The sequence below is a fragment of the Pinus tabuliformis genome, chromosome X (genome assembly GCF_031772625.1).
Source record: "Pinus tabuliformis cultivar Carrire ecotype Pingquan chromosome X, CPIR1, whole genome shotgun sequence".
NCBI lineage: Eukaryota > Viridiplantae > Streptophyta > Pinopsida > Pinales > Pinaceae > Pinus > Pinus tabuliformis.
Window position 1 is genome coordinate 201,700,575 of NC_142308.1, and position 15,592 is coordinate 201,716,166.

The 15,592-nt window shown below is 39.0% G+C and overlaps 1 pseudogene; it reads left to right on the plus strand.

Annotated features, from left to right (window-relative positions):
* Window positions 1–15,592, plus strand: part of LOC149139083 (auxin transporter protein 1 pseudogene) — a 146,597-nt pseudogene that overhangs the window by 22,453 nt on the left and 108,552 nt on the right.

Genomic DNA, 15,592 nt, shown 5'->3' on the forward strand with positions numbered 1-15,592 from the left:
TTGATGTTCAGTATCACTTGGTGAGGGATATGATAGAAGAAAAAAAGGTGTTGCTGGTAAAGGTGGACACTTTGAAGAATACTACAGATGCATTGACAAAATATGTGAGCTCTGAGAAGTTCTCTTGGTGTAGAGAAATAATGGGCATTGCAGGGCTGGATAAATGACTAAGATCTCTTGTGGCCCCTTATGGAAAGAAAACAATAGGTGGGAGAATGTTGGGTTGTGTTATATTCTTTCCATGACTAGCCCATGTAGTTAACCAGGGTGTTAGAGGGGGGGCGGAGCCCCCCATTCGTTGTGTTGATAGCGAGGGGAGTCACAGGGGGTTTGAGGGGTATAGGTAACCCCACTCTAAAATTTTGGTTTTGGACCCTATGTTAGGTTGGGCGGACCTACCTATGGTTTTGTGCATGTTTTTTGCACATGGTTTTGGACGTAATGGTTTTCGGTCCATGGTATTGGATGCTTTAGCATGTATAAATATGTGTTGTAAAATTAAAAGGAACATAATGAAAAATCAAGTTGGTAGTCTTAGTTTTGGGATCCAGGGTAAAATCTCTACGTATATGTGTTTAATGTGTTATGCTCTCGCATTGTTTATCTTATGTGTTTTAGAATTCGTATGCACGTAATTTCTGTATGGGGTTAAAACCTACAAAAACATCATTGTTTCTTTAAAAAGTGATGGAAAACACATCATCACTAAATCTCATGATTTACACAAACAAGGCCAAAAACTATTGTTGCTTCTACAAGTGATGGAAAATAGATCCTCACTTCCACAGTTTAAAACAAAACAAAGAATAAGGCCAAGTATCATTGTTGCTTCAATAAGTGATGGAAAACACATCATCAATTTTACAATTTAAAATTCAACACATGAAAAAATAAGGCCATGACATTCTACCACACCTATAAGAGCCATATCTAATTTATAAAAGTGAATGGATCATCTCCCTGTGGTGCGTTCGCTGGCTGAACAACTGTTTCGCCCGCTTCATGCTGAGATGCTCTTGTCCTTGCAATGCTACTATGGATGGAGCCTCCATCATATGGCTGTTTGATGACCACCTCTATCAGAATGACTACAATGAGCCTTCACCTTTTGGATCTACTTGATCCTCTTCTTCTTTGCCTACTATTTAGAGGGTCTTCTACGCGTCACCTTTTTCTGTATTGTCATTCTCTTCCAACACTCAACAAACAAATGGTTATGAAATCCATAAAAAATTGCAAGTCCTTCTATGCCATGATCTATGTCCATTATTAACAATGTGATTGTAATCAAAATGAACATTAAAATACCGAGACTAGTTATACCTTTTCTGTCGGTCTATGGTATGATCATGAGAATAAGATCTTGCCTCAACTCTATCTCTTCTATGCATACTGCCATAGGTTGATGGTGATGTATTCCCATCATCCTCTTTCCTCGACTATTTCAACAATGTCATGGAAGCTTATGACATATTTGAAGATTCTCCTTTGGTGTGCCCCAGCCTTACATTTTGAGGTCTTTGCTTAACCTCTAATGGCTGAGTTATTCCTTGGTTATTAACACCAAGTCCTTATTCTTTCTTGTACCTCATCCTGGTAAGGATTCTCATGTTTGTCCCTGTGATTGGAATCTCCACATTTCCAATAGAAATTATACTATGTGAAGATGAAACTAAAGGGAAATAAACATATTTTACCTCAGCTACTAAGTTGGAAAGAACTGATGAAGGCTTCTCATCATCTGTCATAGATGGTTCACTGGCTATAATAAAGCATTTCTCAGCTTCCCTCTTGGCATACCCAAGTCCTGTTCGATATGGTAATTCTACTACTTTGATGGGATTGACAATGCCTTGGCCATTAATGCCCAAGCCTTTTCCTTCCTACACCATTCTCTTCAACAGTTTGGAGCCAATTCCTGTGGTATGATTTTTAAAAGTAGCAAAGTCGTCATCGGAAAACATAAATGAAGGCAGAGAGTGACTTTTTACCTCTCAGGAGTTACGCTACAGCTATTCCATGACCTTGTCCTTAGCTTACTACTGTAATAGCAACCTGTATTTATCATATTCCTCTTTCTATAGAAGCCTCCTTAATCCAGCGAGCTATCTTTGAAGATTCTAGTCATTATGCTTCCATTCTTCCTGGGCCTCATCTGTGATTCATAGTGGAAGCTGTAATTGTTGTCTCTCCTCATTCACTTCTCGCAGGAGATTTTTTTATATAGGGTTGTCCTCTTAAAGCCTCTAGTTACCTTCCCCATTCAGGGAAGGCGATGATTGAAAAGAACCAGAAGAGGTGGATGATATATCGCTCTCTGATGCATTATGCATCTCAGATGTTGCATACATAATGTCCACCATTTTGGACATACACAGGAACGCCTCACACATTCCCTTGTCACGCTCCATGGCTGCACACTTATGCACAACTCTAACAACAATTGTATCGTATCTCGCCCCCATGAGCCTCAATACTCACCATGTCTCCTTTTGTTTCTCAAGATGCTCATCCTCTAAAGCCTCATTCTGGTTAGTGCACTCATGTAATTTGCATCACTTAAGCCCTACTCTGATACCACTTGATTCATGATTTTTTTATGCTTATATATGCATTGGAATTGACATGAGTTACAATGCTTAAAACCCATAAAAACATAAGCATGAAAAATGAACACAAAGGGACATCATCGCAGAAGATCATGACACAAAGATTTTACTATGGAGTTCGTCCAATTTGGACTACATCTCGAGGCACTGCTCAATAGTGGAGCAGCCTTCTTTTATTAAGTGGCATGAAAAGAGAGAAGTAAAAGCATATTTCTACATACACATCCTTATACCTCTAATTTGGAAGATAGCTTGCTGATGGAGAGCCCAACTTCATAAACAGACAGTACCACTAAACTCCTGGTGAAAAATAGTGAAAAAAACACCTATCCAAACTCCCAATTTGGATAATTGATCCTTTTGCAACCTCTCGGAACCTCTCTGTTGCTCAAGGCGAGGTATGGCCTACAGCCAGGGTCAGCGACTGCTGCGCTCATGTGCCTTTGTACTATCCTGCTTATTCCCTCTTTGCCTTTTCCTGACACAAAATTTTCATATAAGTAAGCATGGCGACATCCCTCGAAACCTGGGCAGTTTCACAACAAAACATCCAAGTTCGACAGGCGGAAGGGTCTATGGCAACAACCTTTAAAAATGGTGAAATCTCGTTCGAACATAGAAAAACCCATTAACTATGCTCAAGGCCCAACGACATGTCTATCGGCACTTGTAACTATCGGCGGACAATCCAAAGCCAATACAATAGGCTCTTCTGCGATATACGGACCCGCCAGTTTATAGAGCACAATATATAACATATCACGTCTAAGGTCCCCATCGCAATCATAATCGGTGCTTTGAACCATCGACGTATTGACCCATACACTGTGGTGATCGCAGACTTGACGGGAATATATGATGTAACATAATGAAATATCACGTCTAGCACTGATCGCAAAATCGCAATCGATGTTTTCAACCGAAACCGCATCACAACCATCCACTGTTTTCTTCGATTGCAATATGTGATGCATCGCAATAGGAGGTTCCCTGGGGGCCGATTCTGATTCACTGTGATATGTGATTGTGATCGCATCACAAACCATCTGCGCTAGGACCGATTGATATACTTGTTCCATCTTCGACCGGCGATATGCGATATGGCAATTGCAGCCGGGACCCCACCGGGGCCGATTCGTAAGCTGACTCTTCCTTTTGCGTCGATATGAGATATGCAGAACCCAGTGGAAACCTGCCACATGGCATTCCCTCATTCACTGAGACTTTTTCCATGTCATCTTCTCCTACCACCTGGATAAGTCAAACTGAAACTTTGACTTGCTCTAACTTTGTCATCTGGACTTAGATTTGAGTGTTGTTCCCACCGTTGGAATAACGATTATGAGAGCTTCTATTCAATGCTATGTTTATCCATATTTTTCCACTTTGAGTTTTGAGCCTTTTACCATGCCACTGGTGCTTTTTTGAAGATCCATCTAGAACAATCCTTTAACCTAGATATTAAAATGTCCATAAAATCAATATTCTTCTTCGTATTTATTTTCTTAAATATCCCATTGGGTTTTAAAAAACGTGATAATTTTTATATTTAGCCATATAGCTTGTTATATTTTCCTTCAAAGAAAAAATCATTCATGTAACCTATAATTTTAACCATATGAAATTCTATGATAACCAAGTCTCTTAGGATACTTCCAATAAAATTGCAATGATAATGAAAATATTAGCATGAGCCCTATGCATCAAAAATCTAGAAATGGTCCCAAAAAAAACTATGATAATCAAAATAAAACTTAAATTCACAAGGAAATTAGTGTCAATCCAATGTTAACCCTTTAGTGACATTAATTAGAGTTTAATGCAACAAAAGCAAGTGAAAAAGTATGTCATACATCGAGACCGATTTCTGAGCTATCGAAGGTGATTTTGTAGAATAAAAAATTCTCTTAAAAAGACGCCTATATCTATATCTATATATATATATATATATATATCTATATATATATATATATATATATATATATATATATATATATATATATATATATATATATATATATATATATATATATATATATATATATATATATATATATATATATATATATATATATATAACTATCACCCTTTTGATAAAAGCAAATTTGGGCCCTGATCTATTTCATTGGACAAATTCCCATTGAATCCATTGATTCTCCCACATACATCACTTATCAAACCAACTATGATCTCATTGCCACCAGCATTGCCACCACTGCTGCCTTTGCCAGAGATAATTCAAATATTGCTAATATATATATATATATATATGAATTGAATTACAGGTCACATATTATAATTAAAAATTTGAGAATGGCCCTATATATATGTGCATGAGTTTAAATACGCCACAATGATGAAATGGAAACATTCAGATAAACTCAAGAAAACATATTATTTCTCATATGATGATAGTTATAGGCAATGAAAGTGCATTTAAGATTGCCTCATTTTCTCTCTCAGTGGGGAATATTGTTAGGAGTCCCATTTTGGTTATTATATGTCTTGATGGGAAGCTAGATTCCTTATTTTATTGATGTTTTCTATACACCAAAAGATGAGGAGAACATGAGCTTTAAGAATCATCTTTATTCAATGGTTGAAGTGTTGGGTAGATTTTGGGGCCCATTTTGGAAGGTCTTTAGCTTGATTTTTAATTGCACATTTCTCCTTCATGAATCTATGATACAGATCATGGGTTGTGCAAACAATATATACTACATCTAGACAAGAAAACATGGACATATATATTTGGTGTCTACTGTAGTGTTTAAAAGAAACAATGTTTATCTCTTCCTTTCACAATTACCACCTCTAGTCCTTCTTAGGGTGAGAAATGAACACATGTACAACATAGTATTTGAAAATTTCTTCTCTCATTCATGGATGGATAAACAAAGTAAATCATTATGCTCGAACAAAATTGGCCCTTTACATCATCGGGGAACACCATATCTTATATACTTTCGATGGAAGTACCATGATAGTGGAATAATGCATGGCATATGGAAATATAAAAAATTTAAGGAAATTTACTTACTAGAAACACTATATATCTTTACACAAAATCTATCCTTTGTAACATCAGTTTACGGGGATTTTGGAGATGCACTGTTAGATCACACAAATGTCTTTTCCTTGCTTCTATTGACATTGTTGGACCCACCAACATTATGGGGATCTCCCCTGTATGAAGTACCAACTAGACCTCTCACTGTTTGGTGTAGGAGTCCCATACGGTATGATGGCCTGATTGCCATTATCTTATAGATATGCCTTAGCTCTTTCTTGTCAGCACATGAGAGTGGTATACTTAGTATTCAATTTGTGAGGTTCATGTGCTTTGTGAGTGCTTAGTGTAACTTGTGTCTAAGTTCTTTCACTATGGAGGGAGAGGGTGAGAGTGAATCTCAAGTCAAAAGGGAATAGTCCCAACTTAGTTAGAGACACAAAACACAGCAAGACATGCACATCTTCTGACGGAGTAGTCCACATGGATCGGAAAATCAAAAACATAAAGTGAATAGATATCCTGTACAAAAGCCAGCAGAATAGTCCACATGAGTGCGATGGTCATTATAACAAGTTTACAAGGATGATTCTATCGAGTGTCTGCTAGAGTAGCCCACACGGGTGAGACAACCTTAACAAATGATACAACATACTTCCAACAACATATGCACCTAAAACAATTGAAATAGTTCAAGTATCTTAGTATAGGATAAACCAAAATGCATTATAAGAATCCAAAGAATAGTCTTACAAACAAACACAATACACGTGTGAAAATGTGATGGCCTATTAATAGGATTCTGAATTAAGAAAAAGTTCTAAGACGCATCTATACACCACACATCACTAACCTTGATAGCGGGGCATTGCAGCCACTAGTCGCTCTTCAAATAAAAGACTACAGACTCTCAAGGTTATGAGGGAGGAGCCAAGGAGAAAAGTATTTTGCATGTACAAATGAGGGGTATATATAGCCAAGGTTGAACTTGACCCTTGCGACTCTGCGACTTCCCTCATGACTGTTTGACTTACATGGCTCTTCAACTAACATGAATCCTCAACTTTGTATGTGGATCTCTTAAACTTCCACATTAGATTACATTGACTACAAAATTATGGCCCATAATAGTGATGTGGCTGAGGTGACTCATGACATGACTCAACATGACAGTGCTGGTATGTTCATGGTGATGGTGGTGTCCATGACGAGCTGATGTGTTGCTGAGTGATCAGTGTGATCTTGGTGTATCATAGCTTCACCTCTGCATGGTAAGGTGTGTGGAGTCTTCGATGGTCTTGGTGTTTTCTTGATGTTTCATGTGCATGTATCTCCTTCGTTGGTACTTGACATGCTTCATGTGTTCATCCATTTGCGAACAAGTCTCCTAGCATGTGCTCCTTCTTCATCCCATTCATTGTCATGTCTTTTCTCATCCATGTACCTGTATCTGCAATCAATCATGACGAGAAGACATCAAATATAGAAATCACATAGTCTACCATGTGACATCATATTTCACTTTCGGGTGTAGGTGATTAGGAAAGAGGACAAGGTTCTGACACTCTGCAAAGCACATTTTAGGCCGGGATGTGAGGCTCCAGGGAATTGTCAAGAAAAAATACTCAGAGGTCAATAAGAGGTTGGGGTGACCAGTCTCGGACAAAAGTGACATTCTATGGGATCTGTCTTATCTGGGAGGAAAAAGTGCACATTTTTTTCAGGGAAGGAAGTGCGGGCATAAGGGGAAACTAGCAGTGAAAACTACACAGATTTTCAGAGGAGGATGGGAGTGGGATGTGAGAGCTTTGTACACAAAACTATGCAGATCTAGGAGGTAGTAATGTAGGACATGTCTACGCAGTTTTTTGGCTGAGTGGGGTGCTGGGAAGTAGATGGATAGTCTAAGGAAATTGCACAATTTTCAGGAGGAGTAGCAGGCCGCCTAATGGGGGGATTGATTTTCAAAACTGCACAATTTTCAGAGACAGTGCAGTGATAGAAAATGGGTACTTGTCCCTCATGTCTGTGTAATTTCTTCAGTAAGTGGAGGTAGGCATGCTGACAACTTCTGTGCAATTTTTGGGAGGAGTGAAGCCCAAGGTCTCTACCCAGTCAACTTCTCTATTTGACCAATGAGAGGTTTGATGGATAGGCTTGCAAGAAGCACAACTTGAGATAGCTTATTGGGTAAATTCTATGTTTTTCTAGGTGATTGTCAGCGAGGTTGGTTCTAGGATTGCGTGGTGCATGCTGCCTTCCTGGAGGAAGCCTCAAGCTCTGCACAATTCTTGGGAACAATGCTTGGTCCCTGAGGGCTGAGACTATGTAGTGCAGCTGAGTGGAGGTCCGGCTGATGGAGGGTGGTCTTGTAGATAGATATTCGTGAAAATGGTTAAGTGTGTGAGCAAGTGAACTCATGTATTCATGACCTTGCAAACACACACTCAACATGACTCGATGACAGGACACCTCAGACCAACAAGACAACATGCTTAGTGTCAATGACTAAAGGGTCTGAGCGACAAGTCCTACACTTGAGATAGATCATCGAGCGACTATGACGACACTTATGTGACATTGCATAAAAATCTTTGTGTGAGTGTGACATATTCTTGCATAGTGAACACAACTTTTACACATGAAGATAGACCTTCAACATAGCGAGAACATGACTGCAAGCATGACATTACAACACTCATGCTAAAATATGAATAATGAACGGTCAAGCAAAGAGGGTGTAAAGACTATACACAAGCTCATGTTATGAGCTTGTGTGTTTTCAAACATCAATAAATAAACCAAGGAAGGCTCTGAAATTGGATGCAAGCCAAAATATTTGAGGGTGTTTCAGTCGCTACAACACTTGGCCACACACTGGTTTAATATCAGTTTCTCTATTTCGGTTCATTGATAGCCCTTGGTCTATCAGGGAGTATTGAATCGCTGTTTGGGTTACTTCAATTTCTCCACTTACCCCATGGACAGAAATGGTTCAATTTTTTCCAACTCAATCAAACACAACAACAAGACAAATCTTGATCATTGTGTTTCAAAATCGGGAAGGGTGGTTTGGCTCGCGAATTTAAAATTTTGATAGTATAAGTTTTCATCTCTGGTGTTGCTTCGCTGCCAGTAGGCTTGGACATTACCTCGGTGGAATCACACAGGAACACATGCATTACTCCACTTCCAGTGAGTCTGGTCAGTACCTTGGTGGAGTTGCATGCTTCACCTCTCTGTGTAGGAAGCCTTTCTCTTCTTTCGCCTTTGTATTTTTTGAAAAGAGGACTGTGCATAGGCACTTGTTTATTTTTTGGGAAGAAGAGGGAACCTAACTTATTGATATCAGAAGAGGTTTTTCCTTCAGAGAAGAATGTAAGCCCTCTAATTTAGGTCTTCTTGTTTATATTTTCCCCTTCTCCATTTCTACTAGTTGGATGAGTTTGAGCACAAAAATCAGAATATTGAGTACAGTCATGGGGTTTCCTAGTGTGGAAACAAGTTCATGGTTGGACCAAAGACTTCCTTACAAATGACTCATATTTTCCATCAAGACTTCATTAGCTAAAGGTTATAACCAAGCACACAGAAGATGTACACAGTATTGGCCAAGTGTTGTAATGTCACAAGACTCTTTGGATCTCAGCCACATACTCATTTAAAAGCCAGAACATAGTAGAGGAAAGAACCTATTGGCAAAACAAAAAATAGTCTGATATTAAGAAAACAATACAAAACGAAGCCAAAGTAGCAAAGAAAATAGAAAAGACAATAAGCAGTAAACAGAATATGTACATGGCACGGGGCGAGACCATGGCTTACTGGAAGTAGTGCTTTAAGTCTTCGTCATTGACAGGAAGGTTGTCAATCCTCCTGTCAAGTGATTATAGATGGTACGTGTGTGGGCCAAGCTTTTCCTGGATAGTGTATGGACCAATCTAGAGGGATTGGAACTTCATATGTTTTTCTTTGTCTTCATGGGGTTTGTCCCATTTCAAGACTAAGTCACTGTTTAGTCAATTTAGTGTTCCTAAATTGATGTCATTAATTGTCAACCCGGGGCTCGTAAGCTGATGAAGTGAAGGTGTACTATATGTACTTAAGCAACCTCTTAGAGCTTTTTGTCGTTTGGGGTGTTGTTTGTGGTTAATTTATCTTCCTAAGATGGAGTGGTGATTTATAAACAGATGAGTGATAGTGTGTGTAAGGTGAGTTCTAAATGAGTGAGAGTGTGTGATTAGTGGTTTCTAACTACTTGCTAAAAAGGAAAAGCTTGAAAGAAATAAATAACTTGAAATGACTTGAAAGCAAAGAACCACTTTCTAATGGCATTAGACACCATTCATGCTGCTGCAAATAAAAGGTAAGAAAATCACTTTAAAAACCAATGATAATGTTTATCTCTTCCTAACTCCCTGCTTCTAACACATAGTACTGTGTAAAACACGATTAGAAAGTAGCTAAAGATGAGTTAGAAAAGTGATCAAAAATGAGAAAAATCTACTTTAAAGACTAGTTATAATGTTTTGCTCTTTCTAACTCTCTGCTTCTAACACATAGTACTGTGTAAAGCACGATTAGAAAGTAGTTAAGGATTAGTCTAAAAAGCACTCAAAGCCAGTTGTAAGTTATTAGTATTCCGATCTCTAAAAGATAAACAATTTGTGATAAAGAGATCATTCATATGTTAGCAGACAACTTTGAGAAAGTAAACTAAAAAAATCAGCTATGAAAATAAAGTAAAGGCAGCAACTTTGAATCTGTCAACTGAAACTACCACTAGATATGAAGCAAATACACAAACACAAAAACAATCCCGGGTTAAAAACCTGCAAAAGAACAATGCTGATCAGCTTAAAATAAAGGCTGGAAATGAAATAACATGAAAGTGAATTAAGCTGTACATGTTTCAAGAAAAGGAAATGCTGAATGGAAAATGAAGAAATAGCAAGAATATAAACATGAAATACTATACAAGGGCAGTCATGAACAGGGGCCCTCCATTCATAATACCCAAAGAAGAATCAAGGAATTGAAAACTTCAGAACAACACTGCTTCTATTACTCCATGTGCAGAAAATTACAGTCAAGAGTGCTAGAACAACACTATTAAAACAGAGTCTTGGAATGCACTAAAATGATAACGAGTTCATAAAACACAGCAACTAAAAAGTAACATTAAGCGTATGCAAACGCTAGTTTTTATAGGCATCTGAAAGATGGCCTAATGCGTACAGCTAAAACTTGAAAAATAAACTAACTGTCATGCGTAATTAAGGTTCAATAACACGTCATAAGCCTCGTGGATGAGCTGGAGGTTCTGGTCGTTATGGGCATTGAATCCAGAGTTGGATTATGTCCCCCACAACCTGTGTAACACGGACAAATCACCGTTTGAGCTGACGTGACCCAACAGCTTACGTATCACCGTTAAGCTGCCTTTGTTGATCGTAACTTGACCCTCGTTGACCGGAGGTACAGATGATGTGGCTGGCTGAACCAATAGCACAGGAACCTCGAGCACCTTGATTCCTAAGTGCCCATGTGGCTCATTTGGCAAAATGACATGTGGAACCTTGAGATTAACAAAAAGGCTGTGGGATCATCAGATGGCTGCGGAATCATCAGATAGCTGCGGAATCATCAGATGGCTGCGGAATTCCTGTAAATATGTCAAAATCTAAACAAAACAGTCACACATTAGCAAAATTCCTTAATCATGCTTAAAGTCATATAATGTAATGATCTGGGTTGGTTTGCAAGGAAAATGAGGCAAAAGAGAGAGATGAATGAGGGAAAACTGTAGGTAATGATGGATAACAAGTGTAAAGTAGAGGCTCTACATACCCCCACTACGAGGGCATTGCATGTCCTCATGCAATCAAAAACATTGTTCAGTCCACCTGCTGGGATGCCTCTGCTAAGACATCCAGCCTTCTCTTCTTTCTCTGTGTGGCCACATTGACTCTTGGTCTTTTCATCAAACACCTGAATTTTAGATTGATCAAATCTCTGTTTAATTTCCTGCATCTCTTCTTGAGCTTTTTGTTTTCCTTTTGCCACAGGCCCATATGAAGCATGGTGTTATCTTGGACCATCTTGTCCACATTGCTCTGTATCTTCAGTTTTTCATTTTCTTGTTTGATGTGGCGATTTAGTACCTCTAGCTCAAATATTTCCTGCTTCAGTGATTGGACTTGCTGCTCCAAAGGTTGAGCAGTGCTTGGACCAGCAGCTGCGTGTTCTAGCGTCTCCAGGTAATTATAAACTTTTTGCTGATCAGGGTCAACCTCTGGTGACCTCTTTGGGCTAGGCTCAAATTCAGGTTCATGTTCAAATTCAGGCTCATGCTCAAATGGACTTTCCTCACGTGGAGGACTGGTGTCAACATACTCAGCGTGTGGAGAGCTTTTCTCAAAGTCAGGACTTGTAGCAACCTTTTCAGGTGTGCTCAAGTCAATGATGAGTGACTTTTTACCCTTTGTGGCCCCCATTTTTCTTTGTAACCTGCTACTTCTTCTCACGGTGGTGATGTTCTGTTTTTCTTTTTGTACCTTTTGCTTTTGTTTTTCCACCTTCTTGGAAAGGGCAGTTTCATGGAGTTTGGCCATTCTTTGTGCTAAGGGCTGAGTATCTTCTTCACTAGAGTTCTCAGGAGTAGCGTAAGTTTCTTGGGCTACAGCTTTGCCTTTATCTTTCTTTTGTTTCTTTCTACTCTCTTTTCTCTTTTGAGCAACTTCTTGGGCAAGTTCTGAAAGGGTTTCTGTGATGATTCTTTGAGCTGTTTGATCAGTGTCCACAGCAGGCTCAGGATCAATTTCATGTTCAGAATGATGTACATCAGTTTCTTCTTCAATCTGTTCTTGGACAGTTTCCTCTTGGACAACAGTTTCAGGGGTAGCCTCTTTTCTTTTTCTTCTACTCTTTCTAGGCACAGAGGTTTCTCCTGCTTCTTCAAAATGGTTTCTCACAAGAAATCTCTCCCAGGTATCTCTTTTTGCTTTCAACTGTTCCTCAACTAGCATCTTAACAAGACCATGATGATACAGATGTGATTCAATGTTTCTTGGGTTCCTTTGGACAATTGAACACATTTTTCTAAGACTTGAGAGTAGAAAATATGGAAGGTTAATATCTTCTCCTAAGAAATGCATCATGACTTTGGCATGGTAAACATATAAAACTCCAAACCTTCCCTCACAAGTAAAGAATTTTTGCACTAATAAAAGTAAAGTTGTCCATTCTTCCTTGACATAAGTAACAGGAATCCCTTTTGTAAAAATGCTGGTATCCATACCTGGATTCTTTAAGATTTGCTTCCACTGTTGGTCTTGTACTGATCTATTTTTAAACCATCTTTCTCCAGTTTGTGGAAGTGAAGTGGCCTGTGCTATACTGCTCTCAGTGACTGTAAACTTTAGGTCCCCTATCTCCACTTGATTGTCTTTGTCTCTGAAGGAACGTGCAAAGGCCTTCGTAACCTCTTTGTGGTAACCTCTGAATTTCTGGATGCATTGGAGCCAGTTTGCTTTCTGCAAAGCCTCTTTAACTTGAGGATATCCCTCCAGAAATTTTGAACCCTCTGGTTCTGCTCTTAAGAGTTTACCCATTGGCTCTACGGCTCTGTTCTAAGACTTTTGGAAAAAAGGTTACACGGCTTCAACAGTGGCCCTAACACAGTAAATTTACGGCTCTACTGTAACAGCCGTAACATACGGTCACTGATACCCAGAATTAGCAGAGAGGAAAAAGAAAAACAGAGTATGGCTAAGGTAGCAGTGTAGTGAGCACAGCAGAATAAGGGAACTGTGGAAATGAGACAGCGTGAATGGAATGATACGAGAGTATGAGGGTTATGAAACGATGGGTAGAAACGGTTAGGTCCTTAGGTTTCGGTCATAGGTTCACACTTGGCTGTGGGATTATGACTTAGAGAGACGTAGTACAGTAGTCTACGTCACTTAGGTACGAAAACCTTAATGGAGGAGCAGCCGCAGTTGAGTTTCAAAATCGTGTTGATCATGACCGATAAGTGTGGGGGATTCGTGGATTTTTGGTCGCATGATGGGAAAGACTGGTAATCATTACATTAAATGGCAAGAAACATAACCCCGGAAACTTTGCAAAATGAGATAACCGTAAGTTTAAGATTTAGATCATACCTCAGATCCGCGCTTGGATTGCCTTTGATCATTTTCCACTAACCCTTCATTGTTTTATTGTTGTTGCATGACTCTTTTCCACTTATTGTTGATGACTTCTGAACTGTAAATTTCTTTTCAAACAGACTGTGTTTTTTTTATGCAGGTGCAGAGAGCTGCGGAATCGTTAGATGGCTGCAGAATTGCCAAACAGCTGCGGAAACTGCAGTGATACCCTCCGGCTGCACAAAACAACTTCAGTTAAAAAAAAAAAAAAATGACTTTATTGATGGAATGAAATGTGATGAATGGATGGATGGATGGAAAGAAATGAGGTGGAGTGAGAGTGATGAGATGGTGATTGAAGTGGATGGAATGGCGAAATGAGATAGAAGAGAGAGAGATTTTTTTTTGGAAAACATGAGGTGTTAGGTGACCCTGATTTTCACCTCAGGTTTTCTGCATGAGACTGCCAATCAGAGATTGGTTTTCAGGCTCATACATTTATTCTTTTTTTTTTTTTTTTTTTTTCAAAAACCAAAGATTAGGCTGATGGAGGAGAAGAATCCTTCTCCACCAACCTGATTGCAGAATCTTCTTTAAACAACTTGACAAACTCTTCTTTTGAGAATGGCTTTTGGTAGATTTTCAAACGATGGCCATTCACAATAAGAGGAGTATGAAATTCATCAATAGTTTTCACTCGAACTGCTCCATTGCTAAAGACTTCATCAATCTCATATGGCCCAAGCCAATGAGTTTGAAACTTTCCTTTGAAGTCTTTGAACTTTGAATCAAACAATAGAGCCCAATCTCCTTTCTGAAACTTTCTTTCTTTGATATGACGATCATGCCATTTAGATCTTTGGTGCTGAACTAGATCGGTCCTTAGAATTGCATCTTGTCTTATTTCATCTAGCTCATTTAGCTGGTCCATTCTGTGTCTTTGAGCTTCTGAGAGGCTCATTCCCAATTGGACTGCCATCTTGAAGGTCTTGATTTGGAACTCAATGGGGAGCAGGACTTCCTTCCCATAAACAAGTTCATAGGGAGAATGTCCTGTTGTGTTCTTCCATGTAGTCCTATAGGCCCATAAGGCTTCAGGGAGCCTTTCCGCCCAATCTCTTCTATGAAGATGAACAGTCTTGGTGATAATGCCTTTAAGAACTTTATTGGTAGATTCCACTTGGCCATTGGATTGTGGATGGTATGGAGTAGATGTTCTGTGCTTGATCTTATATTCCTCCATCAGCTTCTCCATCAATTTAGATGTAAACTGGCTGCCCTGATCTGTTACAATTTCCCTTGGGACACCAAAACGAGTGAAAATATCCTCAAAAAGAAATTGAACAACTGAATTTTCAGTGGCAGAAGGCAATGCTTTTGCTTCTACCCACTTAGTAACATAATCAGTACAAACCAGTATATACTTCTTTTGCTTTGATGGTGGATTAATTGGTCCAACGAAATCTAGAGCCCATTTCTCAAGGGTTCGATGCATACCTGAGGCTGTAGAGGCATTTCATTTGAAGGAGTTGGTTTCCCAACTCTTTGGCAGCTGTCACACCTTCTAACATATTGCTTTGCATCTTTAAAGAGAGAAGGCCAATAATATCCTAGAGAAAGGATTTTATAAGCTGTCCTCTTGTCAGCAAAGTGCCCGCCGCATGGTTCATCATGACATGCCTTAAGGATGTCAGGCATTTCATCTTCCCGAACACACCTTCTGATTATACAATCTGGCCCTGTTTTGAACAATTCATTAGAAATCCAAGAATAATGTGCACTCTCCTGAATGATTTTCCTTTTCTCATTAGGAAATAAGTGTA